At 35.8% G+C, this 22,356-nt stretch overlaps 1 long non-coding RNA gene across 2 annotated transcripts in view; it reads left to right on the top strand.

Moving 5' to 3' along the window:
- LOC112437213 (uncharacterized) overlaps nt 1-16,371 on the top strand; it is a 110,782-nt gene extending 94,411 nt beyond the window's left edge. For both annotated transcript variants that reach the window (XR_010110083.1, XR_003025855.4), the window contains one exon: nt 6,701-16,371. This is a non-coding gene — a long non-coding RNA (uncharacterized LOC112437213). The remainder of the gene's footprint in view (nt 1-6,700) is intronic.
- Nucleotides 16,372-22,356: the final 5,985 nt, after the last annotated feature.

Below are 22,356 nucleotides of genomic sequence, written 5' to 3'. Positions count from 1 at the left end.
TCTCCATACAACCCCTTACTATATTGCTTTTTAAAAATGATCTTTAAAAGATTTGTTTCCAGCAACTTTCATCACTTGCAAGTGTGAGATTTAGGAATAATGTCTTAACTTGTGCCAAATTTATTTGCTTCTACTGTTGTCAGCATGATTTTTCATTTCATAATAATAATTATTATTTCTTTTCCTTTCATTTCTCCTCCTCTTCCTCCTCCTCTTTCTCCTCCCCCTCCTCCTCTTCCTCCTTCTCCTCCTTCTCCTTCCATATCTTTAGATAACATATTTTCCCCACTCTGGTAACTTTTCAGATCTTCCTTTTTAATATCTAGGGTTCTGTAATTTCACATTAATATTTTACTTCATTTTCATGACTCTTCTTTGGCCCTTGCCAGGCATTTTCATGTTGAAATTGCATGCCTTCCTGCGTGCAGTGTAGTCAATCTTTCTTTCTATTGATTTGACAACTGTCTTCTACCTCGTTTGTTCTGTTGTTTCTTTATGATACTAATATTAATTAGACATTGAACTTTTGGAGTTAACTCTTCTGTTTCTTATCTTTTCTTTCACATTTTGCCTTTTCACATTTTGTGCTGCACATTCTGAGAGATATGTTATTTCTTCAATTTTTTCTCCTCTTTGTTTTTCCTGAAATTATATCTTAAATTCCTAGAAACTCTTCTGGTTCTCCAATAGTTCATTTTTCATAGTAGACTGTTCTTGTTTGACGAATACAGTATCTTCTTACATTTCTCCAAGGACAATAATTTGAGTTTTTCTCTTTTACCTGCTTTCTCAAAATCGTTTGTTTTTAATTCTATTTGATTCTTCATGTTTTTTGTTTTTGCTTGTTTTTGTATTCTGTCTTTGTTTCTATTCATGCGAAAATATTCCTCAACTTTCTCGAGATACGTTATCTCTTCCTATTCAAGAATGAGGAATGAATAAATCTGATGTGAGGCTCAGAGCATATAGGTGAGTTTTGTTGATGGATAGGCTTTGATTTAGGATCATGGGCACAGACCCTTAAATACTACAAGAAAGGCATTCTTCTGTAATTCTAAACCTTCTCCAGCTCCCAGATTCTATGTAGATAGTTAAATTTCTTTAGAGAATGACTATGTGATTTTTTTTTTATTTTTTTAAACCTGGAGTAAACACCAGGTTACTAGTAATCATGCTTGCTGGGATGGAGGGGTTACCTGCCTGTTGATCTTCACTTAATCTCTCTCTTTCAGGCTTACTTCTTTCTCACAGTATAATACTAGAACCTCTCTGGAGGGCACCAGCTAGCCTGGCAGCCCCTCCCCACATTAGTTCCCTCTACCCTCACTTTGAGCTGTGTCTTCCTGGTTGACTTCACAGGACAACACTCTCCTATACACTTTCTCCTTCCAGAAATGTGGCAAAATCTCTGGTTTTCTGGTGGTTCCGGGTTTTGTAGATTTATAGGTATTTATATTCTTTATTATCCTTTACCATCATTTATTGGATATTTAGAAAGTAGAGGAGAAACATATCTGTGGTCAGTATTCTAAACTAGAATTTAATTTTAATTTTATTAACCTTTATGTATTGATTGGATTTTCCAAGTTATTACACTTCCGTAAATAATAAATTACAAAGTTATAATTGGAAATAAAGGAGATGCCCAGATCCCACCTCCTTTAAAAGTTTAGCTATTCACAAAACACACATTCCCTCCCTTTGGCAAAGATGCTTCTGCTATTGTATTTTCTAAAAATAATTAAGAGAAATGATTTTCAACTTTTTTTCTTCTCTAACACTACACAAACAAATCTCTTAGCCCTTTTCCTCATACCTCTCAAAAGATGTTTTAATTGCAATCTCTGAGTCTATCTAGTTTAGGTCTATTTCATAATATGTTTAAAGAATCTTGACTTTGCAATTAAAGAAGCATGGAATATGTCTGCTCCTGTCTCAAAGCATCATTCTTTCTGCACCAGTGCAGTGTTCTCTGGTCAGTAAAGGGTAAATGAAACTTGGTATTGGAGTTCCAGGACAGCTGCCCAGGTAGCCTCCTCTAAATTCATTTTTAACGCCAGCTGTGGCATATCGATCTGAGCTGAGCTTTCATCTCTTCCCTCTGCATCTGGCTCAGGCCATACTGGCATTCTCTGATATTCAAAGATCTTGCTTTTTGCTTTTTTTCCTCTTTCTTTTCTTTTTCTCTCCATCCCCCAAAACATTGCTTTGGGAAAACCGGAATAAGGGATTTAGATTGAGTAAAACAAAACAAAACAAGACTCAGACTGGCTGAATCAGGTATACCCCACAGTCACACTTTGGTATTTTTTCTTCTTTACCATCCCTCTACTCCTCTTTCCCTCCCTCCCTCTTCTTGCCCCCTTTCCTCTTTCTTCCCTTCTCCTCTCCTTGTCTTTTCTCCTCTCTTTTGTCTTCCACCTTTGCCTCCTAACACATTTTCTCCTCCTCTTCATCCTTTGAAGTGAATTTCTTCATGCAGCAAGGCACTAAAGCTACCCAGGTTTCTGCTAAGCAGCTTCAATTCTCAACAGGGCACAGCTGTCATCTGATGTTATCAAAACCGGCAAAAGTCGATGGCTAAAAGTCAAAGATTTGATGAAAAAATAGGTGTTGAAAACACCAGCCTTAGCAGTTTAAGCAACAAGTCAAAGGGTTTTGAAGCCAATACCAGTCCGTCTTCATAGAGGAAAATGTTAGGGAAGATGCTGTGAAGACCCCTTGTTTCATAAACAGACAAAGCTCCCTGCTTTGGCAGAACTGATTCCAGACCTGAAAATGTCTGGAAACGTTTAAGATTTTCCCCTTATTTTTCTCTGATGTGGGAACTTCCATACTGAGTAATTTTGAATTCTAGAGGTGGGGTTAGTAATGTTAATGCCAGTCATGGCTGAGATAGATGCCAGTCCATAAGAGTCTTTACCAAGTTATCTCTTTTGTAACTGTTTCAGCCTTCCCTGCACTTTTTGCCCTTTTGCATTTAAATGGATATATCAATGAGCTGGTTTGGTTAACTTAATCGATTAAACCTAAGTGGCAAGATTCTGGTTTCAAATTGTGCAGTGCAGATTAAAGGGGAAAAATGTATTTTGGATTCTCAGATTAGAAGTGGTTAGTATATAGTAGTTCTAATATATAGTAGTGAGATATTTTGATAGCAAATGAATAATTTAGTTCAAACTAGAATGAAAAGGGAAAAAATCTACTCAAAACAAATATGCTTTACTGATGCGTAGCCTTTTCACCATGCATGGGCCCTACCATAGGCAAGGTGTCAAGAAACTAAAAAGAAAGTACAACCCAATGCCTTCAGGTATAAAAGTCCTGAGACAATGAACCCACAGAGAAAAATAGGTTTAGATGGAAAATTGAGGCGATGACTGGGTGTTGCTCTAAGCCCTTGGTATTTATTATATTTCTTCCTGAAAAAGAGTTTGCAGTCTAGAAATTAACATTTTTCATTTCCATATGCTTGAACATTTTTCAGTGCTATTAAGAATGTCCATAGAAAATTCAGGTCATATTGACTACTTAGACTACACTTGCCAGGGCATATTTTTGAAACCTCATTTCTATTTTTGTGAGCTAAAATTTTGCAGGTGGTAAGGTGGTAGATGCAAATATCATAATGTGAATACGAGCCAATTAACCAACAATCACATTTTATGAGGTTGCAACCACCTAATTGTTTTGTGTCTGCAGCTAATTATTTCTGGGAGATATTTCTGCATATGGAAAAGGAGTCTGTTATTATAACTGAGTATACAGCAAAACAAAAGTTCTGCTGTAAGTACATCAACGGCAAGGATCACATCTTCTCTGTGTTCCATAAAATTCCATAAATCACTTCGGGCTCATGGATTCTAAATGAATATAAACTGCTAACGGTGACATGATTCTAAAGTTTCGAAAACAAATTGTATAGCCAGCTGCAGTGAATAATATACAAGATATAAAATAGCAACAAAATTTTGAGTGGTTGGTATTACTAACTCATTGATGCCGTTTCTCATAGACTCAGATAATTTTTGAGATGGAAAAAAAATGGGAAAAAATCTACTCCAATATCTTTATCTTAAAGTTTGAAAATTATGGTCATGATAAATTATGTGACCTACTGAAAGACTTGTGATGCTATTAGGCTTAACCCCTAAGGGGCACAATGTCTAAACCAGAAAAGGCTCAGCACTTTCCCAATTTTTACTTTAAGATGTTAGAGGCAATACATGTCACCAGAAAACATGTCTATTAAACCCATGCATGCCAGGCCTAGGGGAGCTCTGACAAGTTTATTTAATTACAGGAGGCTAAACTTGTTCTTATAAATTGGTCTGTCCAGACAAAGTCATGGACAAAGTAAGCAGTTTTATGCAGATAGGTTTTATTTTTGTTATTATTGCAGCTGCTCATTGATATTTTAATGTAAGTTTTTATTGAGCTATGCCCTGAGGCTTTTTAAATTGAGGGTTCAATTATTTATAAAATCTAATAATTAAGTAAATTAATGAGCCTAGTCAGAAATCTGGCAACTTGATTGTATGGATTAGACACAAGAAATACTAATGGAAAGGAGGGTTTTTTTCCGTCTTTACAGGAAAATCCTTTAAAATATTTTAGACTATGCTTTCTAGATGTACACAAAAAGTCTGAGGCTGAGATTTGCGGATGAACCAGTGCACAAATGCAGGTCAGAGATAGAGCTTAACAACAGATGGGGGTGGGCTGGGCACACCTTGTGATCTAAGTTGCCCCTCTTGCCAAAGCAATTTAGAGTTTTACCAAGGACAGCTTCCAGAAATACAGAGGAATAGCACAGTGGTCACATTTCTTTACTTAAAGATTGAAAACTGATAAATTATAATATGCCCAGAAGAATGTAACTATAACGGCCACTCAGAACCACAAGATGAGGCCAAATTAAAGAAACTAAACATGGTTAACTTGGAGAAGGCTACATCCTCGAGTACATGATAAGTCTCTGAAAATATTTTAAAAGAAAACTATACTATTAGATGGGTGCAAAAGTGATTGCTGTATTTGCCATTACTTTCAATGGCAAAAACCGCAGTCACCTTCGCACCAACCTAATAAACCTGGATTACCCAGGAGAATGCAGCTAGAGATTCAGCTTTTGGTTCCACAATTCTTCCATTTTGTTGCTTTGCTGCTGGGGTAATTCTTCAGTCCTAACCCTGGCTGCGCTGATTGTTTTCCTCAGTTCAGTATGAGAGAGGATGCTGCTTCTCTTTGGTTATGGAGCCCACAGCCCTTACGTTTAAATCTGGTAACAAATTAGGCTTTTTACTTCAGTTCCACTTCCTGAATTCTGTGTTTGGCAACTTGCACGGCCTTCCCCCATCCTCTCACAGGACTGACTTGGTTTCATGCTCTGACATGAGCCTAACTGCTTGCTCATCTAAATATCATTTCTCTCATGTCCCCCTGAGCTATTTTTCACTCACTCTCTGGATTCTCCATGCTGCCTGTTTTGCTTGATTTGTACATGGAGATGGACAAGCTCCTGGACAAGATTTAATCCGCTTGCATAGTGTCTTGACACTATGGTTGCTTACCTCAGAAGTTTGTCTTTAAAAAGATAAATGCCAGCATAGTATTTTTATAACTTTATCATCTTTATTGCTCACCACACATTCTTGTAGTACCATTATCACATTGCAGAGAAACAAAAACTGAGATTCAAGTGCCTTGAGTGACTTGCCTGAGATTTATCAGCAAGTCAAGGCATGCCCGGAACACGGGTGGCGATCTGATGGAAGGGCCTGTGTCATTTCCGCCATAACCCCCTCCTCTCACTATTTCACACTCCAGATTATGATTCATTTTTATACAAAGACAGTGAAACTACAATAGGACTCTTTATGAAATATGGTCTGGTGTAGTCCAGGTGTGTTCATTATTCACACAGGACATAATTATTAAAACCAGTGTTCCAGGACTTCCTAAAGTTTAAAGGCTCTGTATTTAATTCCTTATTGAACAAAGAATGTTTTGTCCTGGAGATTCCGATTGAATAGAGGCAATGTAATGGAAAATTTTTCCATAAGCAAACCAAATGATGAAACCTAAAAGCAAGGCTAAGACCTTAAAGGTAGAGTGGGCAAAACTAAGAAATATGCTCAGGCACACCGCCAACTGCGTAGGGAATTGCAGAAAGATTTTCTCTGCAGCTCCCTAGTCACACCAGCCCCTGCTCTGAATTCTGCTGAATCTGCGTCCTTCTCAGTGTTCTTGAGTGGCTGTGGTGGACAAGCTGATGGGAATGCTCTACTGGAAGAGTGGACAATGGTGGGTGTGGAGTGTTCAGCTTCTTAGGCAAAGATCTAAATCCAGTGAAGAAAACAGCCCAACTAGAAGAGAAATTGTGGAGAAATGGGAAGGTCACACTCTCCAAGTCAGGGGCCGGGGTCTCTTCCTAGCTGTGTGATTTAGGCCATATTGTTTGTTCAATTTTTTCTGCTCTCTAGTTGTCTCATCTGTGAAATAGGAATAACGCCACCCATCTCAATTATTTGACATCAAATTAAGTTCAATAACATGATATAAAATGTCTTCCATGAAAAGATGTTTAATGGAGAGTGTCTATTTTCTATACTGCTGTTCAGAATAGAATATGTCTTTTCAAAATCAATATACACTAAAGCGAAGAAAACATTCCATTTTAATTTGTTTTTCCTTGTAGGATATGAGAATGTCTTCGCTGCATTATTATTTTTCAGCATTGCCTCTGCTGACTTCATGGGAGGAATTGTGTTTCTTCTTCTCTCCCATGTCATGGAAGACACTCCTGACGGCATGTCTGTAGGTCTGTAGGAAAGAATAATCACCTCAGTAGCTTAGTGTGTGTATGTGTGTGTGTGTGTGCCTGACACACTGTAGGTACATAATAAAGATTTGAAAATATGAGTTTTTTTTAATCCAAGCAGTGCCATGTGTTTACTTGGATTAGGTAATTGTACCAATCTACATTTTAAAGGTAAAACTAGCCATTCATTCTTTTGTTTCAGCAGTTGCCTAATTTTATTGTTTAAGTATAATGTGAGTGAAGGGAACTTCCTAGTTAGAAATCTATGAATATTAACTTCTTGTCTTCACTAACCAGAGTTGTTCTCAACTCATAACACGTGGTTTGGTAAACCATTTGCAATGTAAACACAGCAGATTTTACTTGTAGTTTCATAATTTAGGCAGGCTGGCTCTGTATTATTTCTAGAATCACAGGTATCTGGATGAAGAATCACCATTTTATCATTAGAGATTACAACAAATGTAGTTTATTCTTTTTACCGGTAATATCAATGTAAGCAAAAATTATACTTATTAGCTAAGCATGTTATCTTCCCAGACTGGAGGAGTTATTATCTTCCATATTTTCTCTATCTTCCACTATACAAAGGGAAAATAGATTGGAATTGTACTGGCCATTGCTTTGTAAAGAGAATATAAATAGCAATAAAACATAAAGAAAATGACTGATACGTGAATTTTATCGAATTTAAAAAGTTCTGTTTAAGCCAAGCCACAGAGTGGGCGAAGATATAGGAAAACATATATTCAACTGTTAAAGAAAAAGATATTTATAGCATTTGTTAAAGATGGTAAGGCAGACTTTTTCTAGAGGGACTATTACAATGAGGTTTTGCAGTAGGAGTGAGAGATTGGGCTTACTCTAATACAAGGAAAAATGAAAATTTGTAGCTAAGGACCAAGGTGGGTGTCACTAGATGTACAAACTGTAGGAGTAAACATAAAAACTGATAGGGAATTCTGACTAAACTGGGTTGACAGAATTTTTGCAGAAGGGAGGCCAGGTGATAAGATATTGAGAGTGGGAGATAAGGAATTTGATTAGATATAATAAGTGCAGGATTTATATACTTGACTTAGGAGAATTTTTGCTAAAACTGGACTAAGAGGTCTTAGGACAGATCCTCAAGACAGAGCCTAGACAGAAAGAGGACTCAAAGGAGGCTGACGTAAGTTTGGTCAAAAGAGAGAGTCTTTGTCATGATAAATTGTCTAAATTACACGTTAGAAAAATTTTCTAAAAATTGAAAAGAAAAAGATAGACTAACCTAATTTAATAATTGGGCAAGAGACTTAAACAGTCATTTCACAGAAGAGGATATTCAAATGACAAATTCATATGGAAAGTTATCAATAGCTTCAGTCAATTGGGAGATACAAATTAAAACCACAGCCATGTCACTCAAGCCTGGGTAACAGAGTGAGAGTCCATCTCAAAAAAAAAAAAAAAAAAAAAAACCAAACAAACAAACAAAAAATACACAATGGTGGGACAGAGGGTAGAGCAAGATGGCAGAATAAGGTTCTCTGGTGATTGTACCCAAGCAGAAAAATCAATTTGGTCAACTATCTATGCACATAAATACCTTCCAGGAGCGAAGGAAACCATGTGAGAGATCACTGTACCTGGTTATAGCACAATAATGAGAAAAGATGCACTGAAGAGTGTGAAAAGGACAGTTTTACATTACCCAACTTACCGTTCCTTTAACCTTAGGTGACACAGGATGGAGAGAGATGCTTTCCACTTGGGAAGGAAAGTAAGCATAGGACATTGCCTTGGATCCCAATACCAGTCCCACCACAGTAAAACTCAGCAAAAAAACAAAAAACAAAACAAAACAAAAACACAAAAAACCCAACCATGGCCTCAGACTCCAGACCAGTATTCATGGACTGAGCCTCTAGACCTGCCCTGGTACTAGGTGAGCCCCAGCAAAACGCATTCAAGTTTTGAACTGTATCACCAATGGCCAACTGCTGTGGTCTTAGGTTCTGGATAAACCTCAGAGACAGGCAGGCCTCATTGACCATGGGCTTTGGGTGTCCCTTGATGGCTATGGGATTCCTACAAGGTGCTGCAGCAGTCCTGGAGTTCAGGGTACTCCAATCCTGGCTACATTGACTGTGGTAGTCCTGGTCTTAGGGCACCCACTAACACTGCAGCAACCTTGGCCTTAGAAATTATAACAGTCTGCTTAGAATTTCTGATAAGCTTACTGTTGAAGAACATTCTCAGACAAAACCATACTAAAAAGACTATAATAAATACCTATTTCTTTAAGGTGAAGACACTTAAAGAAGGTGACATATGACCACAAGGATTAAGAACAATCAGGGAAACATGATATCGCAAGAAAAAAATATGAAGCCAGTGACTAACCTTGAAGGGACAGAGATGAATGCACTGCCTGACATAGAATTCAACATTTCTATTTTAAGGAAGGTCAGTAAACTTTAAGAAGATACAGAGGAACAACCTAGAAATTTATTAGAGATATTTAACAGAAAAATTAATTTAACAGAAAAATTAAAATAATAAAAAAATTAAAACATATTATAGAGCTGAAAAATATAATAAGAAATACAATAGAAAGTATTAACAGCAGAATTGATCTAGCAAAATAAAGAACCTGAATGCAAAGACAGGTTAGGTTATTTGAAAATACACATACAAGGAAGAATAAAGAAAAAATAATGAAAAGGAATAAAGAACTTTGACAGGATTGATGGGATAGCATTAAAAAAGGAAATATATGAGTTACTGGTGTTCAAGAAGGATTAGAGGGAGAGAAAGAGGTAGAAAAGTTATTTAAAGAAATAATAACAAAAAACTTTTCAAACATGGAGAAAGGTAAACATCCAGCTACAAGAAGGTCAAAAGTCACCAATCAGATTCAATTCAAATAAGACTACCTCAATATATATTATAACCAAATTTTCAAAGATCAAAGTTAAGGAGAGGATTCTAAAAGTAGCAAGAGAAAAGAAGCAAATAACATATAATGGAACTCCAACATGCCTAGCAGCAGACATCTCAGCAGAAACCTTACAAATCAGGAAATAAAGAGAATGATATATTTTAAATGCTAAAGGGAAAAAAGTACCAACTAATAATATTGTACCCAGCAAATCTATTCTTTAGACATGAATGAGAATAAAGACTTTTCTAGACAAATGCTGAGGGAGTTTGTCACCTTTAGACCTTTCTAACAAGAAATGCTAAAGGGAGTTCTTCAATTTGAAAGAAAAAAATGCTAATAAGTAAAACAAAAACATCTGGATGTATGAATCTCACTGATAAAAGTAAGTACATAGTCAAATTCCAAATACTACTATATAATAGTGTAATTGTGGTATGTAATGATAGCTTTAGTATGAAGGTTAAAAGCTAAAACTATTGAAATAATGACTACAATAATTTGTGAAAGTACATGCAATATAAAAAGATGTAAATTATGACATCAAAATGTCAAAATGTAGGGGAGAGGAGTGAAGCTAAAGTATAGTGTTTTTTTTTTGTGATCAAAGCTAAGTGTTATCAACTTATAACCTGTTCAAACTATAAGATGTTTCTTATAACCTAAGATTGACAACAGAGCAAAGACCTATAATAGATACACTAAAAATAAAAAGCAAGGAATCAAAACATATTGCTAAAGAAAATAACTTAAAGGAAGACAATAGGAAAGAAAGATAGAATCTAAAATATAACTAGAAAACAATTAACAAAAAGGCAGCAGTAAGTCCTTCCCTATCAATAACTATCTGGAATGTAAATGTACTAAATTATCCAATTAAAAAATATGAAGTGGCTGAATGGTCAACAATAAAAGACCCAACTATAGGCTGCCTAAAAGAGACTCACTTTATTGCTAAGAAAACACATAGACTGAAAGTGAAGGGATAGAAAGACATACTCCATGCAAATGAAAAACAAAAGAGAGCAGGAATAGTTCTACTTATATTAGATAAAATAGACATCAAGTCAAAAACTGTAAAAAAAGACAAAGGAGATCATTATCTAACAATAAAGGGGTCAATTTAACAAGAGGGTATAAGAATTATATATGCACCCAGCACTGAAACAAGTACATATACAAACCAAATATTAATGGGTCTAAGTGGAAAAACTGACTAGAATACAATAATAGTAGGGGATTTCAACACCCACCTTTCAGCAATAAACAGATCACCCAGACAGAAAATCAATAAAGAAACATCCGATTTAAACTGTACTCAAGACCAGACAGACCTAACAGACATTTAGGTCTGTTTGCAGTAAGTTTGCATAAGTTTGCAGTAAGCATGCCACTGCACTCCAACCTAGTGACAGGGCAAGACTCCGTCCACCCACCTGCCAAAAAAAAGGAACGTTTCATTCAACAGCCCCAGAATATACATTCTTTTCAACTACACATTTATATAGCAATAAATGCCTATCAAAAAGGAGAAAAATGTCAAATAAACAATTGAACATTTCACCTCAAAGAACTAGAAAAACAAGAGCAAACTAAACCAAAAATTAGAAGAAGAAAAGATATAATTAAGACCAGACTGGAATAAAGTAAATAAAGGTGAACAAAACAATACAAAAGATTGAGAAAAAAGTTGGTTATTTGAAAAGATAAACAAAATTGACAAATCTTCATCTATACTAAGGAAAAGAGAGAAGATTCAAATAAAATCGGAGATCAAAAAGGAGACATCACAACTGAAACTGTAGAAATAAAAAGAATTATGAGACTATTATCAACAATTATACACCAATAAATTGAATAACCTCAAATAAATGGATAGATTCTTGGGCACACATAATCTATCAATTTTGAGTTATAAGGAAATAGAAAATGTGAACAAATTAATAATGAGTAAGGAGATTGAATCAGTAATAGAATATTTCCCATTAAAGAAAATCCTAGGACCTCATGGCTTCATTTCTGAATTCTACAAACATTTATAGAAGAACAAATACCAATTCTTCTCAAACACTTACAACAAATTAAGGAGGAGGGAACACTTCCAAACTCATTCTACAAGGCCAATATTACCCTGATAATAAAACCAGAGAAGGATGCAACCATGAAAGAAAACACATGCCAATACCCTTTTTGAATATAGATTAAAAAAATCCTCAACAAAATATTACCAAAATAAATCACATTAAGAAGATCCAGGTCGGGCACCGTGGCTCACACCTGTAATCCCAGCACTTTGGGAGGCCAAGGCAGGTGGATCACGAGGTCAAGAGATCAAGACCATCCTGGCCAACATGGTGAAACCCTATCTCTACTAAAAATACAAAAATTAGCTAGGTGTAATGGAGCGCCTGTAGTCGAAGCTGCTCGGGAGGCTAAGGCAGGAGAATCACTTGAAACCGGGAGGCGAAGTTTGCAGTAAGCATGCCACTGCACTCCAACCTAGTGACAGAGCAAGACTCCGTTCCCCCCGCCTGCCAAAAAAAAAAAAAAAAAGGAAATCCTTCCCCATGATAAACTGGGATTCATCTCTAGGATGCAAAGATGGTATAACATAGGCAATTGAATAAACAGGATACATCACATTAACAAAAACAAGGACAAAAGCCACATAATCATTTCAATAGATGCAGAAAAAACATTGAACAAAATTCCACATCATTTTATGGTTAAAAACTTGAAACACGTTAAGTATAAAAGAGATGTATCTCAGTACAATAAAGGCCATATATGACAAACTCACAGCTAACATTATCTTGAACAGGGAAAAGCTGAACACTTTTCCTCTAAGATTTAGAACAAGGCAAACAAATTCACTTTCACAACTTCCATTTAACATACTACTAGAAGTCCTGGCAACAGTAATCAAGCAAAAAAAAAAAAAAAGTTAAAGACATCCATATTGAAAAACAAGAAGTTAAATTGTCCCTGTTTGCAGATGACAAGATCTTTTATACAGAAAACTCAAAAGACTACATCAAAAAACTATTAAAACTAATACACAAATCCAGTACAAGTGCAGGATACAAAATCAACATAAAAAATCACTCGTGTTTCTATACACTATAGCAAACTATCTGTAAAAGAAATCAATGAAACAATTCCATTTACAATAGCTATAAAAATAAAATACGTAGGAATGCAGTTAACCAAAGGTGTGAGAGAAATCTACACTGAAAGCTATACAACACTTATAAAATAAATGTAAAAAGACACAAATAAATAGAACAATATCCTATGTTCATTGATTGGAATAATTACTATTGTTAAAATGTATATAATACCTAAAGCAATCTACAGATTCAATGCAATCATTATCAAAATACCAATGACATTCTTCTCGGAAATAGAAAAAAAAATCATAAAATTTGTATGGAACCACAAAAGACCCCAAGCAGTCAAAGCAATCCTGAACCAAAACAACAAAGCTGGAGGCATTACATGATTTGACTTTAAAATATACTACAAAATTATAGTAACCAAAACAATATGGTACTGGCATAAAAACAAAGACATACACCAATGAAACAAAATAGAGAGCTAAGAAATAAATCCACAAATTCACAGCTAACTGATTTTTGATGCAGGCACCAAGAACACACAATGGGGAAAGGGCAGACTATTCTATAAATAGTGTTGATAAATGGATATTCACATGCAAAACAATGAAAGTAGACTGTTATCTGTCAGCATATACAAAAATCAACTCAAAACATATTAAAGGAATAAATCTAAGACCTGAAACTATGAAACTACTAGAAAAAAATGCAATCTCATTCATCTGTGGAATCTAAAAAACTTGATCTAATAGAAGTAGAAGAAAACTTAGTGGGAAAGGTTTATGACTTTGATCTGGGCGATAATTTTTTTTATTATTATACATTAAGTTCTGGGATACATGTGCAGAACAGGCAGGTTTGTTACATAGGTATACATGTGCCATGGTGGTTTGCTGCACCCATCAACCCATTATTTACATTATGTATTTCTCCTAATGCTATCCCTCCCCTAGCCCCCACCCCTCAACAGGCCCGGGTGTGTAATGTTCCCCTCCCTGTGTCCATGTGTTCTCATTGCTCAACTCCCACTTATGAGTGAGAACATGTGGTGTTTGGTTTTCTGTTCCTGTGTTAGTTTGCTAAGAATGATGGTTTCCAGCTTCATCCATGTCCCTACAAAGGACAGAAATTCATGATTTTTTTGGCTGCATAGTATTCCACGGTGTGTATGTGCCACATTTTCTTTATCCAGTCTATCATTTATGGACATTTGGGTTGGTTCCAAGTCTTTGCTATTGTGAACAGTGCCACAATAAACGTAAGTACATGTGACTTTATAGTAGAATGATTTATAATCCTTTGGGTATATACCCAGTAATGGGATTGCTGGGTCAAATGGTATTTCTGGTTCTAGATCCTTGAGGAATCGCCACACTGTCTTCCACAATGGTTGAACTAATTTACACTCCAACCAACAGGGTAAAAGTGTTCCTATTTCTACACATCCTCTCCACCATCTGTTGTTTCCTGACTTTTTAATGATCACCATTCTAACTGGCCTGAGATGGTAACTCGTTGTGGTTTTGATTTTCATTTCTATAATGACCAGTGATGATGAGCTTTTCCCCATATGTTTGTGGGCTGCATAATGTCTTCTTTTGAGAACTGTCTCTTCATATCCTTCGCCCACTTTCTGATAGGGTTGTTTGTTTTTTTTCTTGTAAATTTGTTTAAGTTCTTTGTAGATTCTGGATATTAGCCCTTTGTCAGATGGATAGATTGCAAAAATTTTCTCCCATTCTGTTCAGGTCTTGTCCCCATTTTTAATCCCAGGCTTTTCTTGCTATTGAGTTTTTAAATATAATTTGGATATTAACTCTTTATCACATATATACAATGTATAAGAAATATGCAGATATTTCATATCATTATGTAGATTGTCTATTTTCTCTGTTGACTTTCTTTTGCTGTGCAGAGTCTTTTTTGTTTGATGCAATTTCATTTGTCTATTTTTGCTTTTCTTGGCTATGCTTTTGAGGACTTATTTTAAAAATTATCTATAAAAAGATGTCTTCACTCTAATGTTTATTGCAGGAATATTAACAATTGCCAAGAAATGGAATCAATGGATAAATGAATAATGAAATATGGTATATATACACAATGCAATACTATTCAGCCACACAAAAAAAGGAAATTCTGTCATTTTATATTAACAACATGGATGAACCTATAGGGCATTATGTTACTTAAAATTAGTAAGGCAGAGAAAGATCAATAACATGTAATCTCATTCATCTGTGGAATCTAAAAAAACTTAATGTAATAGAAGTAGAGAGAAGTAGAATGCTGGTTACCAGAGCCTGGGGTGGTTAGGAGAAAGGTTATGGGTAGATATTGGTTAAAAGATGTGTAATTTCAGTGAGATAGATAAAAATAAATTTAAGGGATCTATTGTATAGCAAGGTGACTATAGTTAATTGTGATATGTTGTATTCATAAAAAATGCAAAGAGTGGATAAGTGCTCTCACCATAAAACTGATAACTATAGGAGATATGGCATTTGTTAATTTACTACATTTAACCATTCCATAATGTATATGTACTTCAAAACATCATGGACATGCTAAGTACACACAATGATTTCTATCCATATATAAATGAATAAATAAAATCACTGTGTGATATCACTATACGACCACCAGAATGGCTTAGTCAACTACACATCTAGCTGGCCAAACAACGTCTGACAATGTCAGTTATTAGTTATGGTTTAGGACAACTATAATTTTCATACTCCAATGGTGGGATTGTAAATGTGTACAACTACTTTGGAGACTCTTTGTCATTATCTACTGTGACTGAACATATGCATGCATATCTGTGACCTTACAATTCTAATCTTAAAAGTTTACTCAATAGAAATACATCAGTATGTTTTCTAAGGGCCATGATGCTACCAGCATTATTCATAGCAGTCCCTGAATGAACGAATCCCAGTATCTGCCAACAGTGAAATAGATGAAACATGGTATGTTCATGCAGCAATTAAAAATACTAAAAGAAGAACAAACTTCTGCATGCAATAGCATGGAAGAATCTCTAAACATAATACTGAGTACAAGAAGCCAGACCTGCAGAAAGTAGATAACATGAATCCTTTTATAGAAAGTTCAATAACATAGCAAAACTAAGGCATGGGTAATCAAAAAGTGGCTACTTTTGAAGAGGTAATGACCAGAGTAGATTAATAAAGGAGATTTCTAGACAGTTGGTCATGTTCTATATCTGTACTTCTCAAAATTCAGTCTACATATAGATGTCCTTCGAGATCTTTTTGAAATGCAGATTCTGATTCAATAGGTCTGGGTGGGAGCTAAGATTCTGCATTTTTAACAAGCTCCTAGGCAATGCCAAGGCTACTGGTAAATGAATCACACTCTGAGAAACAAAGTTTGATACCTTCTGAATTGTGTATATGCAAGTTTATTTGTAAAATATCATCAAACTATATGTTTATCTTTATGCACTTTCTTTGTATATGTTTTACTTCAATAAAAGATCTATTTAAAACCAATGCCTTTTGGATTGAAAGTTTGAAATGAAATTTTTAGCTATATTTTTGTGAGTAGCAGAAATAGAACTTGAACACTGGATTTGTTTTTGATTGAAAGCAACATTAACTTTGAAAAACTTAAGTCAGTAGTATTTTTACTGGAAATGTATGGAGAGTCTTACAGAACAGAAAGAAAAACCTAAGGATCACACTTGCAAAGTAGCAGACTGGAGCAGCACCAGAGGATTTTGGTACCAGAAACTCAACAGATTTGCAACCGTGCTGCAATAAATGACCTCAAATATTCTCAGTCTTGTTTCCCTGTTTACAGTTTTTAAGGAAAGACTGCTCAATTGGCCTAACTTAGAAAGGGCACCTGCCTGTCCCTAAGGAAGGTCAGGGCACCTAATTAACACAGTCTCATCAGACACCACCTAAAGTGTGTGCACTAATTTACAGAGGGCAATTGGTGTATGTTTTCAAAAGATGGTTGGATTGATGCTAGCTGGCAAAGACAGTAGTATGCAGGAGTCAATTAAAAGAAAAATTGACTGAGACTGCCTTTGAACTCTGCAACCAGTTCTTATATCTCCTCTCTCTCTTCGGAGGTGAGAGTGAGATTGCCTCAGTAACTTGTCTAAACGTACTCCCTTGACTGAGCTCAATTCTGTGATAAAGTGTGTGTGTACTGCCAGCATAGGAGCAGCTACAGGTCAGCATTTATACAAGATGGAAAAATGCATGCAATTGATACTGCTTACTTGATTCCCCCTGAGGTAGGTTATTTAACTATTTTAAGTAGAATTCTAGAAAGAGCTTAAAAGATAAAAACAACAATAACAGCAACAAGTAGACATTGTTCATACTAGAGATAATAGGAATTGTTAGTTATTTCCATAATTGGTTCTAAAGGCAAACATTAGGTCTGGTGTGAACATGAATTGGTATTAGGGTATTTTCTTTATTCAATTCCTCTAGTGGTTTGGTTAGGTTGCAGTGAGACAGTCCTGTTAAGTTTCTTAAAACTCTTGGGTAATAATGGAATCTAGTTGTCAGCCTATACTGTTAGTTATTCCAGAAGTTACTAATTTGTGGCAATGTTCAACTGTCTATTTCCCACCCCTTAGGAAACTCAGAAAAGTGTTTTGGATCCATCTGCATAGAAAGTACAGCATAGGCATAAGATCATTATCATCTGTGACACATTCAGGTCATGTCTCTTCCACATTTTGTTAGTTTCAATGAACCAGGGACTGCTAATGAATGATTTCCATTGGATAATTTTGTTTTTTCTGTTTCAAGTTTCAAGTTGCCTGTCTGGATTTCATTAGCATAGCAATGATTTACCCAAGAGGGCTTTATTTCTTAACTTGATTGGGCATGGGACATTAGGAGGGTGGCTGTCTTTGTGAGAAAAGAAATATATTTTTAACCCCATGGTGATTGTATATGTTTGTGCAAGAAGTTTGAGACGTGAAATTTTCATTTGCAGTTGACTTTGCTTTATGTTCCTCAAACTATGATCTGTGTAAATTGCTGCAAACATATTTGCCAGTAAGACTCAAACTTACCAGCATTTTACTACTCAGGGAAAAGTATTATCATAAAAGCAAAAATATTTAAGTGGCATAGAGAAAAGCAACTGAAATTCCAATGGAAGACAGGAAAAACTAATTTTTGAAACTAATTTTATTTAATTGTTTGTTTATTACTGCTTAATTTAGCTCTTTAGAACTCTACTAGTTAGCTCATTTTGTCATGTTATTTTGCTTCTTTGCTTTATGGTATAATTTCACAGGTATAACTAGTTCATAAGAGGACCAAGTTATTTTATCAAGTTTGTGGAATATGACATACATAAACAAATAAAATAGTCATATGTTTCTCTGGATTCATCTGTAAATTTTGATAGCCATTTGTATTGCTATAAGGGAACATCTGACACTGGTGTTAGAGAAACTAATGAAAAGAGGTTAATTCGACTCATTGTTCTTGCAAGCTATGCAAGAAGCATGGCACCAGCATCTACTTCTGGTGAGGGCCATGGGTTACTTCCACTCATAGTGAAAGGGAAAAGGGAGCCAGCATGTGCAGAGATTACATGGCAAGAGAGGAAGCAAGAGAGAGGGGAGGGAGGTTCCACATTCTTTTTAACTGTCATTTCTCCTGGGGACTAACAGAGCAAGAACTCACTCTACTGCCATAATGGCACCAAGCCATTCATGAGTGCTCTGTCTTAAAGCCAGAACACTTTCCACTAGGCTCCACCACTAACATTGGAGAGCAGATGTCAACATGAGTTCTGGAAGTGACAACTACCCAAACTATATCACTAATGTTACAATGTTTATATTTATTTGTTTGTTTGTTTATTTATTTATTTTGAGACAGAGTCTCGCTCTGTTGCCCAGGCTGGAGTACAGCCACGCAATCTCAGCTCACTGCAACTTCTGCCTCCCAGGTTCAATAGAATCTCCTGCCTCAGCCTCCCAAGTAGCTGGGATTACATGCATGTGCCACCACGCAGGGCTAGAGAACTATTGATGAGATGAAGTGATGCATCTTCAAGTTAACTAGTACCTGTCTGTTCTTCTACATTGTACATTAGATAACTCACCAACTCCTCAGAAGACTGAAGCCTCAGCAGGTGTTGGCACTGTCACATGTTAGCATTCCTGATCTACATTTTGATGAGTCCCAAATTAGTGGAGTTTGTTGCTGTGAAGTTAGTTTTCTTAGTTAACCATAGCATATCCCCGGTTTAAGATGCATAAACAGCATCATGGCTCACTTGTGAAGTGACTGTTCAAGTCTTTTCCCATTTATTAAATTAGATGAGTCTGTTACTTTCTAATTTATTTGAAAGATATTCAAATGGCAGACTATATGAAAAGATCTGAAATAGCCTCAATCTTAAGAAGTAAGCAGTTGCAGGATACTCATGTTGTGGAGACCTTAATCAACTGAATTGGTTATGTTTCTAGCTATAGGATCACTCAGAGGGAGGGCAGTTAGGCCTTGTGGTTTGACACACTCAGAAGTTATGTGTAGGGACACTTGAGATCCATGTGCACAGCCTCTCCCATGAGTAAATTTCAATCAGGAAGTGTAAAAAACATCAAACCACTAAAATTATTTTTTAGATACTCCATACCTAATTTTTAAAGTATCTAAAAAAAAAAGTTCCAAATGAGCATGAATGAATGTCAAGATAAAAATAAATAAAATGTTCTTAATAAAGCTAAACATTTTAATTTTTTTCAAAATTTAATTTCACACTATTAAATATTTTTTAAAAATAAAACTATTTGCAGCGTTTCTAGGAAATATCCATATGGTTGCCAATGGGGAAAAATGGCAAACCCCTTTGTGTAGGTAGAATTCTATGATGAACCCCCAAATCCTCATTTTCTGGTGTATGTGCTCATTATAATCTTCTCCCAATTGATTGGGAGTAGAAACAGTGAATATGATAGAATATAATTTCAGTGATTATGTTTCCTTATAAAGCAAAAGAGATTTTTCCAAATGTAATTAAGGTCCCTAATCAGTTGACTGAGTTGAGTGACAGCAGATACTCTCCTGCTCTCTTTAAAGAAGTCCCCATGAGTCCCTACAGCCACAATAAATTGAATTCTGCCAAAAATCTTAATAAGCTTGGAAGAAGACCTTCAGCTCCTGATGAGAACCCAGCCAGAAACAAGATGAGAACCCAGAAACAAGATGTTCATCTTATTTCAACCTGAGCAGAGAACACAGAGGAGCCCTGGCCAGATTTTTGGTCTACAGGATTGAGGTAACAACTGGGGGTTGGTTTAAGTTACTACAGTTACAGTTATTTGTTACAGCAGCAGTGGAAACTGAATACTCTTCTTATGCATATTATGGCTGAAACTGCTTTTCAAAATTTAATGGTAATTACTCTACAAAATATGGACAACCACCATTCTTTGCACATTGTTGAAAATATTACATGGGAAATGTATGAAGGATATGAGTACAATGCCAGGCACAGGGCAAGTTGCCAATAAATGGAAGCTCTCATTATTGAACAAGACCTTGTTAATGGACATAGACAAAGCAAATCAGAACTTTTATACACCATGAATGTCAATTAATATTCAGTGTTACTGATCTGATGAAGAACAATCAACCTGCTTTGGCAATAACTGCTAAAGTCTAAAGGTGACATGTGGGGACATATGTATATCATATGTATATGTAATATACATGTGTGATGACATATGTATATCATAACCCTGGACTTGTTCTCATTGAGAAAGTGGTAGAAAACAAAACAAAAACAAAAACAAAAAAGGAGGATGTCAGTTATGGTTCCTCAGAGTGCCCATACCTGGATATTCTCACAGGGCCTAAGGGTGCAAAAGAAAAAAGTACCAAAAGACTCTTCTTGACAATAAAAAATAAATACAATATCTTGCCATCAGATATAAAGTTCATGTAATTGTCTTTAACATTCTCATAGTTAAATGGGGTGAGGGGCAGGGCAGTTTTGCGGGGGAAGGGAAGAGAAGGCCATTCCTACAAATATCCAAGCTTTAGGCTTTTTGTGTGAGAAGTTAAAAAAAAAACCTACATTGACAGAAAAACTGTCATTTATTGCACTGGATGAGTGACTAAAAATTTCTCCTTGGGGGAAAAAGATGATTTCCCCTTATGGCAATTCAAGGCAACAAGATTGCATTGCTTTTTGTTGTAGAAAGCTGCTTTTGCTCATAGATGTGAAAGACACACACACACACACACACACACACACACACACACCCCTTACTCATCTCTCTCTGGCTTCTTATTTTTTTAAGGATTATTTGTTTCTGAAAATGCTGGTCTCCAAGATTGAATGAGGATTAGGAGGGTTCACAATGGATAAAGCACATAGGTCTTGCTTATAAATCACAGATCTGGGAAATGAAAGGAAGAAAATATTTATCTAAATTATCTTGGAGTTTCTTAGCTTTTAGTATGTCATACATTAGAGGATACTTTAAATTACTTTTTTCTCATTTGGGTGTGTATGAAAAAAAGTGGAGGTGAGGGGAGGGATTTTGGTGATATAACAGCTTATTTGTTTCACAATTTCTGCTGCTGCTTCTTTTTCTTCTTCTTCTTCTTCTTCTTCTTCTTCTTCTTCTTCTTCTTCTTCTTCTTATTTTTTTAAATTAGAATTTTTAGAAATATTCCTAAATGCATAAGGCTCTCCAGAATTCCTCTACCACTGACACTTTCAGTAATTATATAATTTGGTCAGAAAGAGGGCCCCTGCTTCCTCCCTCACACATTACTACAGACAGTGAGAAATAAATGCTATTTTGCTCTAAGTGGTGTCATTTCTTTTCATCTGGATCTTGTTACCTTGAGCTACATAGAAAGAAAGCATTTCTTATTGAAGTGGACAAAACATGAACTCGTTATTCTTTTTTTTTTTGTAACTATACTACTGGGTACAATATATACATAAAGTCAATTTCCCCCATACACTTTATTATGAATATTATGTTTTTGCTGCTTTCTATGAGCATGTATGTGTATATAAAATGCATAGCAACAGCTACCTTGAAGCACAAAAGAGTTAACTGCCCCCCCTACACACTCTGTTTTGTTCAGTGCTCTAAGCTCTAAGACAAATATCTCTTTGTTTTTTCCTTTAATATCCAATTCCAAGCTCACTAGGGAAGAGAGGGTAAGACTCCACAAAACTCACTTTGTCTCAGCCTGAGTTATAACACAAACAAGACATGCAACAAACTTTTCATGCTTAATTTTCTCTTCATACTTCAGAAGACACCTGCCTGAGGGTCTTATAGCTAATGGACTGCAGAAGACTTGAGTCATCATTCAAATTCAGTAGCCATCCTCTGATGTCCAGTTGAAGATTGGTGATTCCAGAATAGCTCGCATTGTCCCAGTTGACTTGCCACACAGCTTCTTTCAGGACTTGAAAATGTCCTAGCCACCCCCATCTTACCTCCTACCTCC

This window comes from Pan paniscus, chromosome 16 (genome assembly GCF_029289425.2).
Source record: "Pan paniscus chromosome 16, NHGRI_mPanPan1-v2.0_pri, whole genome shotgun sequence".
Taxonomy (NCBI): domain Eukaryota; kingdom Metazoa; phylum Chordata; class Mammalia; order Primates; family Hominidae; genus Pan; species Pan paniscus.
The sequence above is the reverse complement of the archived record's forward strand: the minus strand, read 5'-3'. Positions and strand labels throughout refer to the sequence as shown.